Source organism: Gavia stellata, chromosome Z (assembly GCF_030936135.1).
Source record: "Gavia stellata isolate bGavSte3 chromosome Z, bGavSte3.hap2, whole genome shotgun sequence".
In the NCBI taxonomy this organism is placed as follows: Eukaryota; Metazoa; Chordata; class Aves; order Gaviiformes; family Gaviidae; genus Gavia; species Gavia stellata.
In genome coordinates this window covers 34,641,772-34,656,250 of record NC_082637.1, presented here as the reverse complement: position 1 = coordinate 34,656,250, position 14,479 = coordinate 34,641,772, and positions in this window count along the sequence as shown.

The following is a 14,479-nucleotide window of genomic DNA, read 5'->3' as shown; positions in this document are numbered from 1 at the left end:
GCTTCAAAAAGTCTTCAGTGAGTTAGGTGAATCTTAAAACGCCTGACATTTATAAAATAGGAAAGAGCAGTAGCTTCATGTTCTCCCTTAAGTAAAAGTAACAGGGAGGCTTCCGGTCCAAGATTTGAGCTTTCTCTTAAGAAAATGAGATTACTTTGTAAAATAAATTATAAAAAAGCATAGACACAAGACTTTGGAGGAAAAAAGGTGAAAAGGCACTTTGGTTAGATTTCTATGCTGGTTTGTTTTCTTTTTTCTTAAAATGTTTTGTGGAGCTTTTGTAAGTGACACACAAGCAAGTCCTCTGCCAGTCTCAGATGGCTCCATTACCAAGCTGAGAATAGATTAAAGGGATCTGGATTTTTTTATCTGACCATTAGTCCAGGTATTGAGGCTCTTCAACTTGATAGACAACTGCTGTTAAAGGATTTATTTGTTTAAGGTTATCATATTAAATGAAACATCATGATCTTTGGAAAAAATGGGAAAACTGGTAATGCATGTGACCGGCTTAGAAGCTGTTTCATCTAACAGGTAAGGTCATTTAAGACAGATCAAGTAAAGCCAATGACAGCTAGAAATGCAGTATAAGGTCTTCTTTGAAATTACAGAAAGTAATGTGCTTTCCTATATATTTATATTGGATAAGTGGAAAGGGCTAAGAGGGAAGACATCATCCCCATCCTCACTGCTTTCCGAAACAGAGACTAAGTCTGTGGTGTAATAGTGCAAAAAAGAAATGGAATCCCTGATTAAAGGACTGACATCAAGCAACCTCTGTGCGCTGAAATTGAGTATCACGCTATTATTACTACTTATATTTCTCTCACCATTGCCTTGCTTCTCAATTCTCCTCCTATTGAAAAGCCTGTCCTTGCGTAAGTATCAAGTCCACTGAGCAAGGAGTTTTCTGTAGCATTCTATTCCACTTTATTAAATAGTTTATTACATGTAAGTGCCACCCTTCTAAATACCTAACACCTATTTAGCAACTAACGATTTTTTTTTTTTTTTTTTAGATTAAGCAAAGGGGACACAGGTAATTATCTCTTCTTAATTATCTATAAAGGCAGGAATTTATTACCAGATACCTCCAGACGGAAACAAAGCAACTGTTTAATTGTGTTCAGAGCAGAGTACTATGCAGTACAAAGTAGAAACTATTGTGTTGGATAATTCAGTCATAGCTCAGGAAAGCAGAGGGGAAATTCCTGTCCTATATTTCTTTGGGACAACATGATTGATGTCACCTTTTTGGTGAAGAGCTCCAGGGAATTATTCCTTGTCATGGATAAGCAAAAAGTCAGTTTTATACACTGTTCAGAAAGACAGGCTCTCTGCTACCACAATGCCCTGTAAACCTCAGTTCACTTCTGACTCAGAGGAATGTCAACAACAATGCTCTTAGGCTTTTTGCTGGAAGCTTCATATTTAAAGTCCTAGCACAGCGCAAGTCTACTTAGTGTATGAAATTCAGTGGGTTACTGACTTGAGGTGACACAACTATATGCCACAATTTATTATGTGGCATGCAGGTTTTAACACTTCAGGCAACAGTGCTTTGCAGAAGTTTGAAGGGAATGATTTTTGCAAATCTAGAGTGAGAAGACACCAAAGGGAGACAATGTTAATGATACCGTGGTTCTCAACTGACAAATCGGATAAAGCCATGAAGTTATGAAGTAAGACTGACTGTGTTAACAAGAATGCTACAGCCATCGCTTCCACCCTGAAGGTCTTGTAGACACCGAACAGTAATTCTAAAACAGAATGGTACCCTGAGGCAGAATGCTAAGGCACAAGTACCATCGCTATCTTGAACATAAGTAACAGTGCTAGCGTCAAAGACATCCTCACAGTTTACCAAATGCTGTTGCTATTGAAAAGTATTAGTACATACGTAGTAGTTTTCAATCCTCACAGACTAGTAACAAAGATTCTTTTGTATCTCAAATGCTGTTTAATATTAAATTCCTCAAATTGTCTTTGGAAACTCATCATCTGGCATACATGTAATTATGATTTCCTCTGTACTAAGTGCAGTCACTTATTGATGGCTTCTGTGATGAAAAGTCCTAAAGTTTCCACAAATCTGTTTCCAGGTGCCATGGTCATACATAGCTTTAATAGTTAAGCGAATGAAAAATTTACACATGAAAATACACTTGTAAATCAGCGATATTTTCCCTTCTTCCCTTTCATAAAAGAGCATTAGTGTTTTGCACTAGCTACTGTTTTGACGAGATATATTAATCTCCAAGTTACCACCGTGGGCCTTCCTCACCAATGTGAACCAACCAGGATCCAAAGATACTAGTTCTGAGATAGTCCAATGTCTATGTCCATGCAGGCCTCTGTTTCACTGCTGACACTACTAACAAGGATGACAACTAAGAGGAGTTGTGAAGGTGGCTTTGCTTTAATACAGATTTCTGTCTTCAAGGAGCAGGGCTGACAGTATCAGCTTTTTTCGCATAAGTAACTGTGCAGCACCCTTATTAAAACATTTTCAGTCATTACCAGCCAAAGCAAGATCAGAGCCATTGACCTAGTAGTGATGGAAGACTCTGTATTGTGTTATTCAATTTACCAAACACTTTTGACCCATAAGCAGATCTCAGCACACACAATTGAATCTGATCAACCCCTACAAGATATCCTTACAATAAAAACAATCCTTCTCCAGGTTTTCTACCCTATGAGTAACCCTGTGCTGACACTCATTGATCAGCTCTTATGGCCGAAATCTATGCTGAGTTTGAGATTTTCTTCGCCTGATGAGAAGAATCTTCGTGCATAGTATTCGCTGGATGAGAAGAATCTTCCTGTATTTTAGAGGAAAATCTGACCAGAGGATGTAAAATACTCCTTTTTCCATAGATGATTGTTCTCAAGATTAGTGTTCTGTCAAGTAATGTTATCAGCTAAACTACTGAACCTGTCTGGAAACATTCTTTGGGGCTATGAGTATGGGGGAAGATATTCCTAACCACAAGATGGAACCTTATAAATATGACAGTGTAAATGAATAATGCTAGTATGCTTTCTCATAACCTCAGACCACATTTTCTTGCAGTTCATGTCTTTTTTTTTTTGCCTAATTTGCAAGACCATATTTATATTGATGGAATTTTGTGACGTGCATATTTTATTTTCCCAGGTTTTTGAGTAACACTGCCTTTTTCTTTTCCCCATTGGTAATGCGATAGGAATTAGTTTGTTTACTTTATTCTCTATAGTTCCTGATTGGAAAAATGCATATCTGTTATCTCTTGTGCTGTAGCATGTGGCCTGCCATCCAAACTGTGTTGGGAGACTTTGAAAGGATGGTAATTTTTTGTATTTTTCTGTCACAACATTTTTTATTTTATTGTTTGATAACTTGCAGATATGATCAAGTTTTAATTTGAAATATTTTCTGAAGAAATATTTGAAGTTATCAAGCTAACTGAAGATATTTCATACGTGAAAATAAACCAAAAATAATTTAATGTGTGAACATATAAATATGTTAAAAAGAACTGAGGTTGATTTAGATACTCAAGTTAAATATGAAACATTTCAAGCTAATTGGGGTAAATATAAAGACAAGACCAATGAGACAAAGGACAAAAGATTTTGCAGCATCCAGGAATGAGAGGAATTACTGGTAAGTTTCAAATCTCAGTAAGATACTTTTGGCTCCATGGCAGCAGAAAACCAGTGCTGAAATGTGACTTCATGTCTTCTTTTTGCTTCTCTCTTCAGACAAGAGCAGTCTGCTCTTAGCTGAGCTCCTCTGTGGATGCTTAGAAGAAGCTTCAAAGTCATCTCTAAGCAATTAATCTGTTTTGACCAGTTTTCTTACCCTGCAGAAACCTGGTGTGATTTCAGGAATGATGCCAACAACCATCACAGATGATCAGTTTTTCCATTTCTTGTTTCCGTGTCTAAAACTCTAGCTTGTTAGATGAACAGTGCAGTACAAATAGCAGTTTTCCAGCTTCACCATATGTTGGGAGAAGTTTTGCGTCTTCTACAGTTTCTGTATGCTTACCCACATACTTGCTTTGGTGCAGTGAAGGTGAAAGCGAAGAAAATAATTGTCAAGAACAATAAAAATATTTTCAATCTCAGGAGAAATGAGTCAACACCAAAAGCCAGCTTAGTACTTTATTGCATTGCCTGATGTCCTTCCTGCCATGCTATGCCATAAAAATCCCCTCAGTGTTTGTCTGTACTATTTGTGCCTTGTTTCACCTTTGACCTTCAAAAAAGACACATGCAAAAAAGATCTGTACTCCCAAACAGAGTATCAATGGAGTCAGTACAGGTTCAGGCAGGCAGAGCAGCACGTTTTCATGCACTACACTGCTGGATCTGCAGACTGGAAATCCCAATAGGAAAGGTATTTTTAAAGGTATGCTTCCTGGGTAAATAAAAAATATTTTATCACAGCAAAACCTGCTTGCGTAATACATCTCCTATGACAATGCTGTGCTTTAATGGTGACTGTGCGATGAAAAAACTTTTAAGTGTCCTAAATTACCATTCAATAGACTATGGGCTGCCACTATGATACTTATTTATGGTACAGTTCATTTATCCATATAGACTACAGGACCTGTCCTAAATATGTGTAATAACGGTAACAGTGCACTTTTGTTTGTACAGTTTAGAAAGAGTAAAGCATCATGTAAAAATTCAGAAAAGAGTCCATAAGGACTACTAGAGTAATTTAATATATAGAAAGGTCATAAGAAACACCTATTCAGATGATGATGAGAACTTAAAGGGATAAATACACTACAATTTTTTTAGGAAAAATTATGTAGCCTGCAACTATTGGTGCACAAATACAAGGTTTTCTGAAAGAAGGTACCTTTGTCCTTATGAAAGCAGTCTGAGCAGACTATACGCTGATTGTCCTATCACATGTAAAAGTTGGACTTTTTTTAGGTCTCCCATCATCAATAAATCAGGGTATTTTGTCATATCATTTTGATCTGTTCCTACCCATTATTCTCTTAGATCACCGCCCAGTCTGTCATTGCTCACGTTTAAGTACAGAAACTCTGTACTACTACTAATATATTCACTTTTCAGTACTTGCCAGTTAGCATTTCCCACCCATAGGCTCTTGCCTTGAACTCCCTGCCTTGCAAAGGGCTTTTTTCTTAGTCCTAGATGTACCTGTCCACATGCATAGCTGGGCCCATGTGTACTTTCCCAGTGCTGCACAGAACCTTACGTACTTTAACCTGTGTAGCAGTAAGGGCCTTTCCATTTGCAAATCTTCAGCCTGCCTTTCCTCTGCAGCTCTGGAACTTTTTACCCAAGCTGCTGTGACAGTTTTTTCCAGAGCTCCTGTGCAATTCTTCCCCCGTGTTGCTCTTGTGCTGTTTTTCTTGCACCTGCCAAACCCCAGTTCTCTCACTGATGGGTTCTCATGCAAAGTAAATGTCATTGATGTGAGAATCACCTCTTTGTTTCTTCTCTTTTCCTGTGTCCTATTTTGTGGGGTTTAGTTAAAATTAGAGAAACTCAAAACTTTGTGAATAACAACATAGTAGTCATTTAAATATGCAGTAAGCAGTACCTAATAATACATATGAAAGAGAGCTTAGCAGTCAACCAGTGCATAATGCTCATGACTGATTATGCATACTGTAATCCACACTAATATCATCATAAGCAGGAACAACCCAATTGAGTGGGCTCCAATGAAAATCATACAGCACTAGGAAAAAGTATGGTAAAAGTCAACATTCTCATCACCTTCAGCTTCACCACCTGCTGCGCTGGAGGGGGTGCACAGGAAAGAGATTACATCAGTGCTTTTCCTGATTTGTCATTGGGAAACATTTGGGGGGGGGGGCGCTATTTTTCCTTAGAAGTAACTTTCATACTTAGGATTGATACGTGCCATCAATGATGATCGATCTGAGTAAAGCTTTGTGCATGTAAGTCTGTCTCAGCATCTTTTGTGCAACAGCTATTCCACTGGTTTCATGCACCATTATGGAAAACAGATAAGCAAAGATTCTGGACTTACCTCAGTAGAAGGGAAACCCCCTGACAGCTACCCTGCACTTGATCAAGGCCTGGAATGCAATGAGCGAGAAAAGAAAAAGCTAAGAGTAGTAAATTGATGTGTTTTTTCTTGCTTTCCATATCCAGACTAGAGAAAGTTACAGAAAGTGATAACAAAAGTTTGTGTAAAGTACGATGCCAGAACACCGCTCATGACTTGGCACTCTCAGCTCTTGCAGGCATCTGAGCAAACTCCAGCTGATGCTGCTGCCACTAGCATAGTTTGAGAGTCAAACTGCCATCCTACTCCCATCTGCTTCTGCAAACATTTTAGAGGATGCAGAAGGCAAACAGTATCTTAACAAGGAAGTATCTTAACAATAGGCTGCTAGCCTGAGAAGAGGGACCTCCACCCTTCAGTTATCTGGAGATATATTCCAAAGTTATGCTGCTAATTCAATAACTGAAGAAGATCTGACAAAAAATGATGCTACATAAAAGGTAGAAGATGCATGGATGCAGATTATAAATTGTGGTCCTAATGATTCCGTTAGTCCTAATGATTGAGGTACAAAATATTAGCTGGTCAGCTTATAAGGCATTAGCCTGCACTGTAAAAACTGGTGTCACATACCATGTTTGCAAATGAATTTGGTTTATGTGGCAAGGTGTTGGTAGCAGAGGATGGGGCTGCAGGGATGGCCTGTGTGAGGATTTATGACAGAGGAGAGGCTGGGGGCTGCCCTATGCTGGACACAGCCAGTTCCAGCCACCTCCAAGGGATCCACCACAGGGCACAGCTGAGCCCCTCAGCCAAGCTACTGGCACCTCTAGGAAAACCTACTTAATAAAGGGTAAAAAAAGCTGTGCAGCAGCTGTGAGAGAAAGGAGTGAGAAAAATGTGAAAGAAATGGCCCTGCTGACACCAAGGCCAGAGAAGGAGGGGGGTGAGGTGCTCCAGGTGCCAGAGGAGAGATTCCCCTGCAGCCCATGGAGAAGACCATGGTGAAGCAGGTTGTTGTTGTTCTCATGCAGGCCGTGGAGGAACCCACACCACAGAAGGTGGATGCGCCCTGAAGGAAGCTGCAGCCCCTGGAGAGCCCATACAGGAGCAGGTTTCTGGCAGGAACTGAGGCCTGTCAGGGACCCAGGCTGTAGCAGTCTGTTCCTGAAGGGTTGCACCCCCTGGAAAGCACCCATGCTGGAGCAGATCTTGAAGAACTGCAGCCTGTGGGAGGGTCCCCACACTAGAGATGGGGAATGTTAGGAAGGAGCAGCAGAGGCAAAGCATTCTGAACTGACTGTAAGCCCCGTTCCCTATCCCCGCACTCTGCTGCTTGGTGTGGGGAGGAGGTAGAAAACTCAGGACTGAAGTTAAGCCTGGGAAGAAGGTGAGGGTGGGGGGAGATGTTTTTAGTTTTGTCTTTGTTTCTCTGTTTTTAATTGGCAATAAATTAAATTAATCTTCCCCAAGTTGAGTCTGTTTTGCCTGTGATGGTAATTGGTGAGTGATCTCCATGTCAGCCCATGACCTTTTCCACCTTTTTTTCTCCCTTGTCCTGTTGAGGAGGGGGAGTGAGAGAGTGGTTGGGTGGGGGTCTGGCAGACAGCCAAAGTAAAATCCACCACAGCAATGCATCAGAAAGATGTATTTACCCCTTCATGAAGAATCATTCCTTGTCAAGGCTGTAACAGTAACAGTGTTTGAGAGCTCTGATGCAAGGAAACACCTTAACTACCAATCATGTACCAACAACCTACCGTACCATGAGCTGATAATTTTATGCATACTGGATATTTCTTAAATCTTACAGAAGACAGTCAACTTTCTAATCCCAAATGCAGTAGAAGTGGAAAGGTGAATGACTGTTCCAATTTGCAAATGATGAGGGCAGTCTTCCGCTTGGTGGCTCTCTCATGCTGATCATCTAATGTGAAATAAGAGATGAGCTCTGCACAGATCCCTCAGAAAATTTCCTTTCCCATATTAAAGCTTTTCATTCATGGTGATCTTCCTAAAAGGTATAGCATTATCTTATGCTATCAGTTCTCATTCTTCCATGAACAAAGAGATTGTGAGTAACAGCATGTGATGAGGCAGGTGACAAGCCAGTCCTGGATTGTTTCCATATGTGCTGCCTACCCTATTTTGTCTGTCAAAGCAAACATAGCCCACTGTGGGTACAAGGCGCTTTCACAAGGATGGAACACCTGGGATCCCTCCTGCTACTGTGGTCCCCCATGGTGATCACCCACTAGCTCTTGAAACCTGAGATCAAAAAGACAAAAGGCTTCCAGTGTGTAGCAGGTGTTATTTCCCCTGGTAGAGAGGGTGACTTGGCAGCAGGCCATACATCATACAACACCATCTCATACTACCAAAAAATTATTGTTATGTCATTAGGTAATTTATGCCTTGAAGTGGCATATCACATATGATTCACTGGATTCACTGGGGTCTGGAGCACAAGTCTTATGAGGAGCGGCTGAGGGAACTGGGGTTGTTCAGTCTGGAGAAGAGGAGGCTGAGGGGAGACCTCATCGCTCTCTACAACTACCTGAAAGGGGGTTGCAGAGAGGTGGGTGTTGGCCTCTTCTCCCAAGTGATGAGTGACAGGACAAGAGGAAATGGCCTCAAGTTGTGCCAGGGGAGGTTCAGACTCGATGTTAGGAAAAATTTCTTTACTGAGAGAGTGGTAACACAATGGAATAGACTGCCCAGGGAGGTGGTAGAGTCACCCTCCCTAGACGTATTCAAGGAGTGTGTGGACGTGGCATTGTGGAACGTGGCTTGATGGGCATGGTGGTGTGTGGTGTGGTGTTTTTTGGTGTGGAGTTTGGGGTTTTTTTGTTGGTTTTTTTTTAATGGTTGGACTTGATGATCTTACAGGTCTTTTCCAACCTTAGTGATTCTGTGATTCTGTGATTCTGTGATTTGAACATCCAGAAGTCTATGGCTCTAGTATTAATAATCCTCAGATGATGGTCTAAAACAGATTCTGTACCCTTTTGCAGGAGATTGAATTAGAGTTATCCTTTATAATCTAAGGAAATTATGACAATTTCTAAACATATTGGCCATTATTGTTCAACTATGTTATGCACTATGCCAATAAATCGTAAGTCAAACTATCCATTATTATGTTTATCTATGTTTTAGAAATCTTTGGAATACGGAATAATCTCAGGAGAAATTAAATAAGTCTAGCTAATAACAACCAGACATAATCTGTTCTTTACCAGTTAAATGGCTAGAAAAGTACTTAGTAGGGCCTGTATGGGGTAGTCAGATATTGTAGAGAGACCAGTGTGTGTGTGCATTAAAGGAGTAAGGAAAGAAAACTACAAGTCTCCCTTACCACTTCATTAAATAACTGAATGCATAGAATTAAAAACCAGACTGACAAAGACAAGAAAAAGTGGCATTTATATACAAAATGATGTCTGCATACAAATGTATAGGGCAAGGATGTAGAAAAATTGACACTTTCCACAAAAAGAAACTATCTGAAGAAGTGTTTTATTTAACAAAAGGAAGAGAACAAAGTGAAACACTTATTCAATATAACAGTTATTTTATCAAAAGAAGTTGAAAATTTCTTTAAAAGCATTCTATTCTGACAAATTTGAATTTAAAAAGTCCTTTATATGAAAATTTAGACATTCATTCTCTAAATCATAAGACATAGTCATTTTATTCTCAAATGCAATACCTCCTTACATTCCATTTCTTTCATAAACAATTTTTTATTTTTCAGATCCTTGTAGAGTTTTAATCATTTCTGTACTTATAAAGTATCCCAGTCTTGGCAACCTTTAAGGTTGCAGTACACCAAATGCCACTTTTTCCATCTTCATCATTTACATACCTTGGCTATTTTGATTCCTTCATAAAGTTTGCTTACCTTTGCTGTTTTAGTATATTCTGTCAAAAGTTCCCACTTTTTAAATTTGATCAGACTTCAGATGAAATTTTTTTGCAGTCATTTATTTGCAAACTAAATAACTATTAAAATGAAAATTAATTTGGGTTAGGAGGCGTGTTGTTTTTTTGGTGTTCTGGTGTTGTTTTTTGTTCTTTTAACAATGCCATTCCATCAATTTTACATTCTTAGTTTTTCCCTGGTGAGAAATAGCCTGGGTGCATACTTTTGCATCCTTTGTGTAGTCTTCCTATTCCAGGTTCAAAAGAATTCAGAATTGTCAAGCGTAACCTACCAGTGCCACAAATAATCCTACAAAGTCTATAGCAGTGCTTAACAAGTGATCCCTTTTGACCAAATGGGTTATTATAATCTAAAGCACCAAAATATGCTCCCAAAAAATCAGCATCACTCTACTTTCCATTATTTGAATCCCAAAAATAGAGAGTAATGAGAGAGGTCATTCCAGAGATCATCTAGTTGAGGATGAAATTTCTTCAATAGAAATGTGGTTATGATTCTGGTGATCTGAGGACAAAATCTGTGTTCTGGTGGCATCAATGAATGAGGAGTGCAATCCTTTGAATCATGTTCTTCACTATGCAGTTGTTAAATGGATGCAATCTGAAACTCAGTGTCACAAAAGCACAGTGAAGCACATCTGTCCATGAAAATTCAAGCTCTATACTTCAATTTGACTTTCAGGATTTATTTTACATACCGAATACCATACATACTGCTTTAATTGTACTGAAAGCTAATGCACACCAGAATTACCAGGGATATGCTGTAGTCATGAGGTTATATCTGTATTTGGTGAAAATAGGCATCTGAACCAATAAACTTAGGCTCTCCGTTGTTGTGATCACATAACAGCATAAAACCTCAATCCTATCAAATTAGTTATCTGCTAGTGAATTCCATCTGTCACGAATACCTTGAATAAATTTAATGGAGGTCAGTAGCTCATTATATATCCTACATATCCCTTTATGCTTCTCTCTCTCTCTCTTCTGTTTTTGTGTTACTGTTGTACACAGATGTATTATCCTGTTATGGCAGGTTGTGTTTATAGGACAAGTAGAGCATTAAAAAAATTAGCAAACCTAGCTTCAGGAAAGTGAAGCTTGATTGCATGCTTTCTTTGTTTACTCGGGAATCCCTGCTAGACTTCTTGTGCTATGCCATTCAGGAGAATTTTCATTTTCTCATTTCTTTAAAGATGCTATCTGTTGCTATTCTCCTCAACAAACTTGCCGATTTTTCTGTTATCCAGTTTTGAGATCTTGTGCCGTATTTTTGCTTTCTTCTGTCTTCTAATTTCTAGTCCTTTTTTCGTTATCCTGCCTTCAGAGCCAGTCCTTGAAATTAAATTGCAATGATCATTCTAAGTTCCTTTCTGTAAGTTATTATTCTCATGAATTTAACAAAATCAAACTTTGCAAAGTAGTATTTCCACACTGTGCAAAACCTAAATTTAGTAAGCAGGCATAGGTAAAATAAAACAGGTAGAGAAATAGTAGATTTTGGTTGCAGATATTAATAGAATTACCTGTGTCTCTGGTACAGATTTGATGACCATCTCAGGTACCTTGAATTTTACCACCAGTTCAAAGTGGAACTCTTCCTTGGCTCTTTTCCTGAATCAGGACAATTCTTTTAATAATCTTGACCTGTGTTTTCTTTAAAAGTAGTTGTTGATCATAATAAAATTATCTCTTGGCTACGTTCAAAAGCATTTAAATAAAGACAAGCAGAAGTATTAAATAGAGAATGTGGAAGTGTCTACAACACGTTGCTATAACATTGCAAAGTCTTTGTGTTCATACATATGTACAAATAATTACATATCGGTATATATATTTGATGAAGGAGGCCATTTACATAAGGTATGATGCTGCCTATGGGACTAGAATCTTGAAATGTGATTCCTTTATCTGGTTTGAATTCTAACATGGAAAAAAATGATCTTGTCTTTAGGTGGAAAGCAGTTCATTAATTGTTTTTATCATGTTAGATTTCAGAAGCTCTTGCAAAACAACCCAGAACAACAGTTTGAAAAAGCTGTTTCCTGGGTGGCAGAAAAATAAGAAGGAATTTCTAGGCAATTGTTAGAGGCATGAGGCCACCTTTGCAAAGACAAACACCATAGTAGGTCATCAGTTTTATTCACCAGATTTTTAGCAGTTAAATTTACATGAAGAAGATTATTAGGAGTATAACTTAAAATTATCAGTGTTAGATTCTACATGAAGATATGTTTGATTATGGACTGAAAATAACACATCAGTGGCAAGGTTTCAAAGTAAGTAAATACCATCCTTATCTCATTCATATATGCAGTAAGGCATTTGTGTGGGTCTGAAACAGCTACAGGAAATACAGTCCCTGAGTAATCACATACCTTGTCTGCCGATTTTAAGTTACAGTAAGATAGGACAAAATTACCTCATTCCTTTTCTCAATACATCCAAAACTACAGTATTAAACCAAATTCTTTATATTTAAGTTTAAGGGATCAGTGAGTAAGGAGCGACTGTTCTTTTAAATATCATTGTCTCTCTCTTCACTTCACTATCCGGGTGATACTAAAAAATTAGTGTTCACCTACAGCAATATTCTTCTGACAGCTGTATTTACTATAAAGGCAGATTGCTATCAGCTAGTACAAAACTGAGTAACAGGAGATAAAAACAGAGGATTATCCTCAGTCTTTTCTACATGTTTTAAGTCAGGATCTCTGAATGCCAGCCAGTGGAGTTAAAAAGCAATGGAATCTGAGCTCGTTGAAACTCTGTCAGTTTGTCTCTCTGTGCTCTTTATTTGGGAACAGAAGTTTGGAGAGGGAGCACCTGGGTTCCAGGCATAGTCACCAGTAAAGGTCCAGTTGGCTATATAGAAAATTTGAATTGCTTTTCTGAACAAACCTGGGGGGAAAGGACCTGTGTTACTGGCAGTGATAGAAGAGCAGAGTGAGAATTAAATTGCTGTTAACATTCTACCTGTCTGGGGCATCACCTTACTACTCACCATCATTTCCCCCAGACATTTCCCTCTGGGAGGAGAAGTTAAATGTAGGCCAGCTTCTTAGATTTCTCTGCACTTTGTCTCCTTCTCCATCCAGTGGGAAAGTATCTTGTCTCCTCAAGCTGTAACAGTCATGAACACACACTAGCAGCCACTATGCCAAAAATATCTACAAAAACACAGCTGGAGAGGAAAGTAGAATTTGTGGAAACTAATGATGTTGGTAACAGAACTTAAGAAATGGTATCCCTTGCTCTACTTTGAAAGTTACTTAATTAGTGATTATAAACCCTGTATTGCCTTAGTTTGTGTAATATTGCATATCTATCTTAAGTTCACTAATAGTAAGGATTAAAAAATTCACTAGTGTCCAAAATCAGGCAAAGGGTTCTTGCTTATTCCTTTTGTTTGTGTTTGATATGCCTTAGACTTGAAGGATCAACTAATGTGAAAAAAATGTCCGTAGGTTAAAAAGCTGGTTGTTTTTTTCTGGGTACAACATGATATGCTGAGAACAGTGATGTATGGCTCAAGGTTAAAGTAAGTTCTGTGTTGTTTAAGGGACTTCTTGTTTGTGGGTTCACAAACACAGTCTTCTGGAAAAAAAGATGCCTCGAGGTGGGGTAAGTAGTTAATAGTCGATCGTAACACCTCTGTACCAGAGAAAGCCAAACCAAAAAAGAAAGTAAGAAGGAAGGCTATTGCAAAGGAGATGGAGTAGCTGTAGGCAACTGTCTGAAAATGAGCTAGGCAGCCTTTGTTCATGGTCATGTTCTGATCTGGGGTCTTTCAAAAACCTGCAGCCAGCAGTTTCTTAAACTGTGGGAAGCAATGTAGGCATCTAGGAATAATTTTCTATTTATAGAAAAGAAAACATTTTTTCTCAAAAGTTTTTCATAAAGGTTTGTTTCTATTATTATAAAATACTGGGGGAGTTGCTTTTTAAAAAAATATTATTTTATGTTTCATTTTTATCTGCTATCCTATTTTTTGACTTTCAAATACAAAAAAGGGCACACTGGTTTGTGTTTAAATTTTTTTTTTTTGTTACTTTCAACTTTTCTGATGGATATGAACCTTGAAAAGCTGCAAACTAGGAGCTGGAAAGTTGAAAAAAGCAGTTGTAAAGGGAAGAAAAATTTTGAAACTTTTATTTATGGGTGGAAAAGGTGGGAGTTTTTAAATTAAAAATGATTTTTAAGCATTGGTATTTTTATTAAAAATAGAAAATTTAAAAAGCTAGACTATTTTCTAAGAAAGCTGTAAATTCTTAAAAAAAAAATGTTAACCGAAGCTATCTTTATATTTTTGTTTTATTGGCATTGTTATATTTCCAGTTTAATTTTCAAGTGTTTTCAATAATGTAATGGAAAACTTCTTATTCTTCTCTCCTAAAAATAAATAGAAGTTCCGATATTGCTAAATTCTCCCAAAGGAGAAGGACATGGAATCATGGATTTTATCTTTGGTATATTATTTCTCCTTTTTGATTTTTATAATTCTGGTGATAAAAACTT